We start from the raw sequence: 11101 nt of genomic DNA on the forward strand, positions 1-11101 counted from the left end.
CAGTGCTGTGCTGGGGGGACTGTCTGATGGGGCTGGTGGTCTCTCCCAGGTGCCTGTCTCACAGTGATGTGCTGGGGGAACTGTCTGATGGGGGTGGTGATCTCTCCCAGGTGCCTGTCTCACAGTGCTGTGCTGGGGGAACTGTCTGATGGGGGTGGTGGTCTCTCCCAGGTGCCTGTCTCACAGTGCTGTGCTGGGGGAACTGTCTGATGGGGGTGGTGGTCTCTCCCAGGTGCCTGTCTCACAGTGCTGTGCTGGGGGGGCGTCTGATGGGGCTGGTGGTCTCTCCCAGGTGCCTGTCTCACAGTGATGTGCTGGGGGAACTGTCTGATGGGGGTGGTGGTCTCTCCCAGGTGCCTGTCTCACAGTGCTGTGCTGGGGGGACTGTCTGATGGGGCTGGTGGTCTCTCCCAGGTGCCTGTCTCACAGTGCTGTGCTGGGGGAACTGTCTGATGGGGGTGGTGGTCTCTACCAGGTGCCTGTCTCACAGTGCTGTGCTGGGGGGACTGTCTGATGGGGGGGGGGGGGGGTCTCTCCCAGGTGCCTGTCTCACACTGCTGTGCTGGGGGGACTGTCTGATGGGGGTGGTGGTCTCTCCCAGGTGCCTGTCTCACAGTGATGTGCTGGGGGAACTGTCTGATGGGGGTGGTGGTCTCTCCCAGGTGCCTCTCTCACAGTGCTGTGCTGGGGGAACTGTCTGATGGGGGTGGTGGTCTCTCCCAGGTGCCTGTCTCACAATGCTGTGCTGGGGGGACTGTCTGATGGGGCTGGTGGTCTCTCCCAGGTGCCTGTCTCACAGTGCTGTGCTGGGGGGACTGTCTGATGGGGCTGGTGGTCTCTCCCAGGTGCCTGTCTCACAGTGATGTGCTGGGGGAACTGTCTGATGGGGGTGGTGGTCTCTCCCAGGTGCCTGTCTCATAGTGCTGTGCTGGGGGAACTGTCTGATGGGGGTGGTGGTCTCTCCCAGGTGCCTGTCTCACAGTGCTGTGCTGGGGGGACTGTCTGATGGGGCTGGTGGTCTCTCCCAAGTGCCTGTCTCACAGTGATGTGCTGGGGGAACTGTCTGATGGGGGTGGTGGTCTCTCCCAGGTGCCTGTCTCACAGTGCTGTGCTGGGGGAACTGTCTGATGGGGGTGGTGGTCTCTCCCAGGTGCTTGTCTCACAGTGCTGTGCTGGGGGAACTGTCTGATGGGGGTGGTGGTCTCTCCCAGGTGCCTGTCTCACAGTGCTGTGCTGGGGGAACTGTCTGATGGGGGTGGTGGTCTCTCCCAGGTGCCTGTCTCACAGTGCTGTGCTGGGGGGACTGTCTGATTGGGCTGGTGGTCTCTCCCAGGTGCCTGTCTCACAGTGATGTGCTGGGGGGACTGTCTGATTGGGCTGGTGGTCTCTCCCAGGTGCCTGTCTCACAGTGCTGTGCTGGGGGGACTGTCTGATTGGGCTGGTGGTCTCTCCCAGGTGCCTGTCTCACAGTGATGTGCTGGGGGAACTGTCTGATGGGGTGGTGGTCTCTCCCAGGTGCCTGTCTCACAGTGCTGTGCTGGGGGAACTGTCTGATGGGGGTGGTGGTCTCTCCCAGGAGCCTGTCTCACAGTGCTGTGCTGGGGGGACTGTCTGACGAAGGAGGGGGTCAGGGTGATGAAGGAGGGGGTCTGGGTGATGAAGGAGGGGGTCTTGGTGAGGGGGGGGGGGGGTCCGGGCGATGAAGGAGGGGGTCTGGCTGCGGGGGGGGCGGGTGATGAAGGAGGGGGTCTGGCTGATGAAGGGGGGGTCCGGGTGATGAAGGAGGGGGTCCGGGTGATGAAGGAGGGGGTCTGGGTGATGAAGGAGGGGGTCTGGGTGATGGGGGGGTCAGGGTGATGAAGGAGGGGGTCTGGGTGAGGGGGGGTCCGGGTGATGAAGGAGGGGGTCCGGGTGATGAAGGAGGGGGTCTGGGTGATGAAGGAGGGGGTCTGGGTGATGGGGGGGTCAGGGTGATGAAGGAGGGGGTCTGGGTGAGGGGGGGGGTCCGGGTGATGAAGGAGGGGGTCTGGGTGATGAAGGAGGGGGTCTGGGTGATGAAGGAGGGGGTCTGGGTGATGGGGGGGTCAGGGTGATGAAGGAGGGGGTCTGGGTGATGGGGGGTCCGGGTGATGAAGGAGGGGGTCTGGGTGATGAAGGAGGGGGTCTGGGTGATGGGGGGTCCGGGTGATGAAGGAGGGGGTCTGGCTGATGGGGATGAGGAGGTCTGGGTGATGGGGGGTCCGGGTGATGAAGGAGGGGGTCTGGGTGATGAAGGAGGGGGTCTGGGTGATGGGGGGGTCAGGGTGATGAAGGAGGGGGTCTGGGTGATGGGGGGTCCGGGTGATGAAGGAGGGGGTCTGGGTGATGAAGGAGGGGGTCTGGGTGATGGGGGGTCCGGGTGATGAAGGAGGGGGTCTGGGTGATGAAAGAGGGGGTCTGGGTGATGGGGGGGTCAGGGTGATGAAGGAGGGGGTCTGGGTGAGGGGGGGTCCGGGTGATGAAGGAGGGGGTCTGGGTGATGAAGGAGGGGGTCTGGGTGATGAAGGAGGGGGTCTGGGTGATGGGGGGGTCAGGGTGATGAAGGAGGGGGTCTGGGTGATGGGGGGTCCGGGTGATTAAGGAGGGGGTCTGGGTGATGAAGGAGGGGGTCTGGGTGATGGGGGGTCCGGGTGATGAAGGAGGGGGTCTGGCTGATGGGGATGAGGAGGTCTGGGTGATGGGGGGTCCGGGTGATGAAAGAGGGGGTCTGGGTGATGAAGGAGGGGGTCTGGGTGATGGGGGGGTCAGGGTGATGAAGGAGGGGGTCTGGGTGATGGGGGGTCCGGGTGATGAAGGAGGGGGTCTGGGTGATGGGGGGTCCGGGTGATGAAGGAGGGGGTCTGGCTGATGGGGATGAGGAGGTCTGGGTGATGAAGGAGGAGGTCTGGGTGATGGGGGGTCCGGGAGATGAAGAAGAGGGTCTGGCTGATGGGGGGTCTGGGTGATGGGTTTGGCTCATGGGGGTGTCTGGGTGATGAAGGAAGGGGTCTGGGTGATGGGGGTGTCTGGGTGATGAAGGAAGGGGTCTGGGTGATGGGGGGGTTTGGTTGATGAAGGAGGGGGTCTGGGTGATGGGGGGTCTGGGTGATGGGTCTGGCTCATGGGGGTGTCTGGGTGATGAAGGAAGGGGTCTGGGTGATGGGGGGGTTTGGTTGATGAAGGAGGGGGTCTGGGTGATGGGGGGTCTGGGTGATGGGTCTGGCTCATGGGGGTGTCTGGGTGATGAAGGAAGGGGTCTGGGTGATGGGGAGGTTTGGTTGATGAAGGAGGGGGTCTGGGTGATGGGGGGTCTGGGTGATGGGTCTGGCTCATGGGGGTGTCTGGGTGATGAAGGAAGGGGTCTGGGTGATGGGGGTCTGGGTGATGGGGGTGTCTGGGTGATGAAGGAGGGGGTCTGGGTGATGGGGGGGGTCTGGGTGATGAAGGAAGGGGTCTGGGTGATGGGGGGGGGGTTTGGTTGATGAAGGAGGGGGTCTGGCTGATGGGTTTGGCTCATGGGGGTGTCTGGGTGATGAAGGAAGGGGTCTGGGTGATGGGGGGGTTTGGTTGATGAAGGAGGGGGTCTGGGTGATGGGGGGTCTGGGTGATGGGTCTGGGTGATGGGGGTGTCTGGGTGATGAAGGAAGGGGTCTGGGTGATGGGGGTGTCTGGGTGATGGGTCTGGCTCATGGGGGTGTCTGGGTGATGAAGGAAGGGGTCTGGGTGATGGGGGGGTTTGGTTGATGAAGGAGGGGGTCTGGCTGATGGGGGGTCTGGGTGATGGGTTTGGCTCATGGGGGTGTCTGGGTGATGAAGGAAGGGGTCTGGGTGATGGGGGTGTCTGGGTGATGAAGGAAGGGGTCTGGGTGATGGGGGGGGGTTTGGTTGATGAAGGAGGGGGTCTGGGTGATGGGGGGTCTGGGTGATTGGTCGGGCTTATCACTACAGATAAGTCTGCTGGAGACTGCTGGTCTGGGAGTGTAGATAAAGATCCTCAGATTACTCCGGCTACTGTCTGCTGAGTGTGTGACTGCCGGGATTACACTACATCTCCCAGATCCACTCCCTGTCTATACACGATCTGTCTCCAGTATACAGCACATTACCAGACCTTGTTTACTTTCAGTTGGCCTATTGGGCTGAAGAGCTAACAATCTAACATAGATTAGAATATAAATATATATATATATATATATATTATATCCTATAACGAGTTACTGTCTGTATTATTGATAGACAGAAGAGCTTGCAATCTGTCCCTGACTCGTTGTGGCATCGGTATAGCCATACACTGAGCTGCAGTCCCATTAGGTACTGCACCTACAACCACACCACGGGTCCTGCACCTACCACTCCCCACACCCCGGGCTCCTGCACCTACCACTACACACACCCCGGGCTTCTGCACCTACCACTATACACCCCCCCGGGGTCCTGCACCTACCACTACACACACCCCGGGGTCCTGCACCTACCACTCCCCACACCTCGAGGTACTGCACCTACTACTCCCCGTTCCCTGGACTCCTGCACCCACCGCTCCCCGCACCCCTGGGTCTTGTACCTACCACTCCCCACAACCCGGGCTCCTGCACCTACCACTCCCCACACCCCGGGCTCCTGCACCTACCGCTCCCCACACCCCGTGGTCCTGCACCTACCACTCCACACACCCCGGGGTCCAGCACCTACCCACTCCCCACACCCCGTGGTCCTTCACCTACCGCTTTCCAGACCTTGGGGTCCTGCACCTACCGCTCCCCACACCCTGGGGTCCAGCACCTACCGCTCCCCACACTCCAGTGCCCTGTACAGGTTGTGTGAGGGGCACAGTGCGCGACCTGTGTGTGGCCTGTGTGAGGGGCGCAGCGTGTGGCCTGTGTGAGGGGTGCGGCCTGTGTGTGGCCTGTGTCAGGGGCGCAGCGTGTGGCCTGTGTGAGGGGAGCAGCGTGAGGCCTATGTGAGGGGTGCAGTGTGCGGCCTGTGTGTGGCCTGTGTGAGGGGCATAGCGTGTTGCCTGTATGAGGGGCATAGCATGTGGCCTGTGTGAGGGGCATAGCATGTGGCCTGTGTGAGGGGCATAGCGTGCGGCCTGTGTGAGGCATAGCGTGAGGCCTGTGTGAGGGGCATAGCGTGCGGCCTGTGTGAGGCGCGCAGCGTGCGGCCTGTGTGAGGGGCATAGCGTGTGGCCTGTGTGAGGGGCATAGCGTGTTGCCTGTATGAGGGGCATAGCGTGCGGCCTGTGTGAGGGGCATAGCGTGCGGCCTGTGTGAGGGGCATAGCGTGCGGCCTGTGTGAGGGGCATAGCGTGCGGCCTGTGTGAGGCGTGCACCGTGCGGCCTGTGTGAGGGGCATAGCGTGTGGCCTGTGTGAGGGGCATAGCGTGTGGCCTGTGTGAGGGGCATAGCGTGTTGCCTGTATGAGGGGCATAGCGTGCGGCCTGTGTGAGGGGCATAGCGTGCGGCCTGTGTGAGGGGCATAGCGTGCGGCCTGTGTGAGGGGCATAGCGTGCGTCTTGTGTGAGGGGCATAGCGTGCGTCTTGTGTGAGGCGTGCAGCATGCGGCCTGTGTGAGGGGCATAGCGTGCGGCCTGTGTGAGGGGTGCAGCATGCGGCCTGTGTGAGGGGTGCAGCATGCGGCCTGTGTGAGGGGTGCAGTGCGCGGCCTGTGTAAGGGGCACAGTGTGCGGCCTGTGTGAGGGGCACAGTGCGCGGCCTGTGTGAGGGGCACAGTGCGCGGCCTGTGTGAGGGGTGCAGTGCGCGGCCTGTGTGAGGGGTGCAGCGCGCGGCATGTGTGAGGAGTGCAGCGCGCGGCCTGTGTGAGGGGCATGGCGTGTGGCCTGTGTGAGGAGTGCAGTGCGCGGCCTGTGTGAGGGGTGCTGCCTGTGTGAGGGGCATAGCCTGCGGCCTGTGTGAGGAGTGCAGTGCGTGGCCTGTGTGAGGGGTGCAGCGTGAGGCCTGTGTGAGGGGTGCAGCGTGCGGCCTGTGTGAGGGGCATAGCGTACGGCTTGTGTGAGGAGTGCAGTGTGCGGCCTGTGTGAGGGGTGCGGCCTGTGTGAGGGGCATAGCGTACGGCCTGTGTGAGTTGCATAGCGTGCAGCTTGTGTGAGGAGTGCAGTGCGCGGCCTGTGTGAGGGGTTCAGCGTGCGGCCTATGTGTGGTCTGTGTGAGGGGCATAGCGTGCGGCCTGTGTGAGGGGCATAGCGTGCGGCCTGTGTGAGGAGTGCAGTGCGCGACCTGTGTGAGGAGCATAGCGTGCGGCTTGTGTGAGGGACATAGCGTGCGGCCTGTGTGAGGAGTGCAGTGCGCGGCCTGTGTGAGGAGTGCAGTGTGCGGCCTGTGTGAAGGGCATAGCGTGCGGCCTGTGTGAGGAGTGCAGTGCGCGGCCTGTGTGAGGAGTGCAGTGCGCGGCCTGTGTGAGGAGTGCAGTGCGCTGCCTGTGTGAGGGGTGCGGCCTCTGTGAGGGGCATAGCGTGCGGCCTGTGTGAGGAGTGCAGTGCGCGGCCTGTGTGAGGGGTGCGGCATGTGTGCGGCCTGTGTGAGGAGTGCAGCGTGCAGCCTGTGTGAGGAGTGCAGTGTGCGGCCTGTGTGAGGGGCATAGCGTGCGGTCTGTGTGAGGAGTGCAGTGTGCGGCCTGTGTGAGGAGTGCAATGCGCAGCCTGTGTGAGGGGTGCAGTGCGCGGCCTGTGTGAGTGGCATAGCGTGCGGCCTGTGTGAGGAGTGCAGTGCGCGGCCTGTGTGTGGAGTGCAGCGTGCGGCCTGTGTGAGGGGCATAGCGTGCGGCCTGTGTGAGGGGCATAGTGTGAGGAGTGCAGTGCGTGGCCTGTGGGAGGGGTGTGGCCTGTGTGAGGAGTGCAGTGCACGGCCTGTGTGAGGGGCATCGCGTGCAGCTTGTGTGAGGAGTGCAGTGCGCGGCCTGTGTGAGGGGTGCAGCGTGCGGCCTGTGTGTGGCCTGTGTGAGGGGCATCGCGTGCGGCCTGTGTGAGGAGAGCAGTGCGCGGCCTGTGTGAGGGGCATAGCGTGCGGCTTGTGTGAGGGGCATAGCGTGTGGCCTGTGTGAGGAGTGCAGTGTGGAGCCTTTGTGAGGAGTGCAGTGCGCGGCCTGTGTGAGGAGTGCAGTGCGCGGCCTGTGTGAGGAGTGCAGTGCGCGGCCTGTGTGAGGAGTGCAGTGCGCGGCCTGTGTGAGGAGTGCAGTGCGTGGCCTGTGTGAGGGGTGCGGCCTGTGTGAGGGGCATAGCGTGCGGCCTGTGTGAGGACTGCAGCGTGCGGCCTGTGTGAGGAGTGCAGTGCGCTGCCTGTATGAGGAGTGCAGTGCGCGGCCTGTGTGAGGGGTGCGGCCTGTTTGAGGGGCATAGTGTGCGGCCTGTGTGAGGAGTGCAGTGCGCGGCCTGTGTGAGGGGCACAGTGCGAGGCCTGTGTGAGGGGCATGGCGTGCGGCCTGTGTGAGGAGTGCAGTGCGCGGCCTGTGTGAGTGCAGTGCGCGGCCTGTGTGAGGAGTGCAGTGCGCGGCCTGTGTGAGGAGTGCAGTGCGCGGCCTGTGTGAGGAGTGCAGCGCCCGGCCTGTGTGAGGAGTGCAGCGCGCGGCCTGTGTGAGGGGCATAGCGTGCGGCCTGTGTGAGGGGCATAGCATGCGGCCTGTGTGAGGAGTGCTGTGCGCGGCCTGTGTGAGGGGCATAGCGCGCGGCCTGTGTGAGGGGCATAGCATGCGGCCTGTGTGAGGGGCATAGCATGCGGCCTGTGTGAGGGGCATAGCGCGCGGCCTGTGTGAGGGGCATAGCGCGCGGCCTGTGTGAGGAGTGCAGTGCGCGGCCTGTGTGAGGGGCATAGCGCGCGGCCTGTGTGAGAAGTGCAGTACGCGGCCTGTGTGAGGGGCATAGCGCGCGGCCTGTGTGAGGGGCATAGCGCGCGGCCTGTGTGAGGGGCTTAGCGCGCGGCCTGTGTGAGGAGTGCTGTGCGCGGCCTGTGTGAGGGGCCTAGCGCGCGGCCTGTGTGACGGGCATAGCATGCGGCCTGTGTGAGGAGTGCAGTGTGCGGCCTGTGTGAGGGGCATAGCGTGCGGCCTATGTGAGGAGTGCAGTGCGCGGCGTGTGTGAGGGGCACAGTGCGCGGCGTGTGTGAGGGGCACAGTGCGAGGCCTGTGTGAGGTGCACAGTGCGAGGCCTGTGTGAGGGGCATAGCGTGCGGCCTGTGTGAGGGGCATGGCGTGCGGCCTGTGTGAGGAGTGCAGTGCGCGGCCTGTGTGAGGAGTGCAGTGCGCGGCCTGTGTGAGGAGTGCAGTGCGCGGCCTGTGTGAGGAGTGCAGTGCGCGGCCTGTGTGAGGAGTGCAGCGCGCGGCCTGTGTGAGGAGTGCAGCGCGCGGCCTGTGTGAGGGGCATAGCATGCGGCCTGTGTGAGGAATGCTGTGCACGGCCTGTGTGAGGGGCATAGCGCGCGGCCTGTGTGAGGAGTGCAGTGCGCGGCCTGTGTGAGGGGCATAGCGCGCGGCCTGTGTGAGGAGTGCTGTGCGCGGCCTGTGTGAGGGGCATAGCGCGCGGCCTGTGTGAGGAGTGCAGTGCGCGGCCTGTGTGAGTAGTGCAGTGCTCGGCCTGTGTGAGGGGTGCAGTGCGCGGCCTGTGTGAGGGGTGCTGTGCGCGGCCTGTGTGAGGAGTGCTGTGCGCGGCCTGTGTGAGGGGCATGGCGTGCGGCCTGTGTGAGGAGTGCAGTGCGCGGCCTGTGTGAGTGCAGTGCGCGGCCTGTGTGAGGAGTGCAGTGCGCGGCCTGTGTGAGGAGTGCAGCGCCCGGCCTGTGTGAGGAGTGCAGCGCGCGGCCTGTGTGAGGGGCATAGCGTGCGGCCTGTGTGAGGGGCATAGCATGCGGCCTGTGTGAGGAGTGCTGTGCGCGGCCTGTGTGAGGGGCATAGCGCGCGGCCTGTGTGAGGGGCATAGCGCGCGGCCTGTGTGAGGAGTGCAGTGCGCGGCCTGTGTGAGGGGCATAGCGCGCGGCCTGTGTGAGAAGTGCAGTACGCGGCCTGTGTGAGGGGCATAGCGCGCGGCCTGTGTGAGGGGCATAGCGCGCGGCCTGTGTGAGGGGCATAGCGCGCGGCCTGTGTGAGGAGTGCTGTGCGCGGCCTGTGTGAGGGGCCTAGCGCGCGGCCTGTGTGACGGGCATAGCATGCGGCCTGTGTGAGGAGTGCAGTGTGCGGCCTGTGTGAGGGGCATAGCGTGCGGCCTGTGTGAGGAGTGCAGTGCGCGGCGTGTGTGAGGGGCACAGTGCGAGGCCTGTGTGAGGTGCACAGTGCGAGGCCTGTGTGAGGGGCATAGCGTGCGGCCTGTGTGAGGGGCATGGCGTGCGGCCTGTGTGAGGAGTGCAGTGCGCGGCCTGTGTGAGGAGTGCAGTGCGCGGCCTGTGTGAGGAGTGCAGTGCGCGGCCTGTGTGAGGAGTGCAGTGCGCGGCCTGTGTGAGGAGTGCAGCGCGCGGCCTGTGTGAGGAGTGCAGCGCGCGGCCTGTGTGAGGGGCATAGCATGCGGCCTGTGTGAGGAGTGCTGTGCACTGCCTGTGTGAGGGGCATAGCGCGCAGCCTGTGTGTGGAGTGCAGTGCGCGGCCTGTGTGAGGGGCATAGCGCGCGGCCTGTGTGAGGAGTGCTGTGCGCGGCCTGTGTGAGGGGCATAGCGCGCGGCCTGTGTGAGGAGTGCAGTGCGCGGCCTGTGTGAGTAGTGCAGTGCTCGGCCTGTGTGAGGGGTGCAGTGCGCGGCCTGTGTGAGGGGTGCAGTGCGCGGCCTGTGTGAGGGGCTTAGCGTGCGGCCTGTGTGAGGAGTGCTGTGCGCGGCCTGTGTGAGGGGCATAGCGCGCGGCCTGTGTGAGGGGTGCAGTGCGCGGCCTGTGTGAGGGGTGCAGTGCGCGGCCTGTGTGAGCGGTGCAGTGCGCGGCCTGTGTGAGGGGTGCAGTGCGCGGCCTGTGTGAGGGGTGCAGTGCGCGGCCTGTGTGGGGGTGCAGTGCGCGGCCTGTGTGAGGAGTGCTGTGCGCGTCCTGTGTGAGGGGCATAGCGCGCGGCCTGTGTGAGGGGCATAGCGCGCGGCCTGTGTGAGGAGTGCAGTGCGCGGCCTGTGTGAGGGGTGCAGTGCGCGGCCTGTGTGAGGGGTGCAGTGCGCGGCCTGTGTGAGGGGTGCAGTGCGTGGCCTGTGTGAGGGGTGCAGTGCGCGGCCTGTGTGAGGGGTGCAGTACGCGGCCTGTGAGAGGGGCATAGCGTGCGGCCTGTGTGAGAGGTGCAGCATGCGGCCTGTGTGAGGGGCATAGCGTGCGGCCTGTGTGAGGAGTGCAGTGTGCGGCCTGTGTGAGTAGTGCAGTGCGCGGCCTGTGTGAGGGGAGCAGTGCGCGGCCTGTGTGAGGGGTGCAGTGTGCGGCCTGTGTGAGGGGCATAGCGTGCGGCCTGTGTGAGGAGTGCTGTGCGCGGCCTGTGTGAGGGGCATAGCGTGCGGCCTGTGTGAGGGGTGCAGTGCGCGGCCTGTGTGAGGGGCATAGCCCGCGGCCTGTGTGGGGAGTGCTGTGCGCGGCCTGTGTGAGGGGCATAGCGCGCGGCCTGTGTGAGGAGTGCTGTGCGCGGCCTGTGTGAGGGGCATAGCGTACGGCCTGTGTGAGGAGAGCTGTGCACGGCCTGTGTGAGGGGCATAGCGTGCGGCCTGTGTGAGGAGTGCTGTGCGCGGCCTGTGTGAGGGGCATAGCGCGCGGCCTGTGTGAGGGGTGCAGTGCGCGGCCTGTGTGAGGGGCATAGCGCGCGGGCTGTGTGAGGAGTGCTGTGCGCAGCCTGTGTGAGGGGCATAGCGCGCGGCCTGTGTGAGGAGTGCTGTGCGCGGCCTGTGTGAGGGGCACAGCGTGCGGCCTGTGTAAGGAGTGCTGTGCGCGGCCTGTGTGAGGGGCATAGCGCGCGGCCTGTGTGAGGAGTGCTGTGCGCGGCCTGTGTGAGGGGCATAGCGCGCGGCCTGTGTGAGGAGTGCTGTGTGCGGCCTGTGTGAGGGGCATAGCGCGCGGCCTGTGTGAGGGGCATAGCGTGCGGCCTGTGTGAGGAGAGCTGTGCACGGCCTGTGTGAGGGGCATAGCGCGCGGCCT

Source organism: Pseudophryne corroboree, chromosome 12 (assembly GCF_028390025.1).
Source record: "Pseudophryne corroboree isolate aPseCor3 chromosome 12, aPseCor3.hap2, whole genome shotgun sequence".
In the NCBI taxonomy this organism is placed as follows: domain Eukaryota; kingdom Metazoa; phylum Chordata; class Amphibia; order Anura; family Myobatrachidae; genus Pseudophryne; species Pseudophryne corroboree.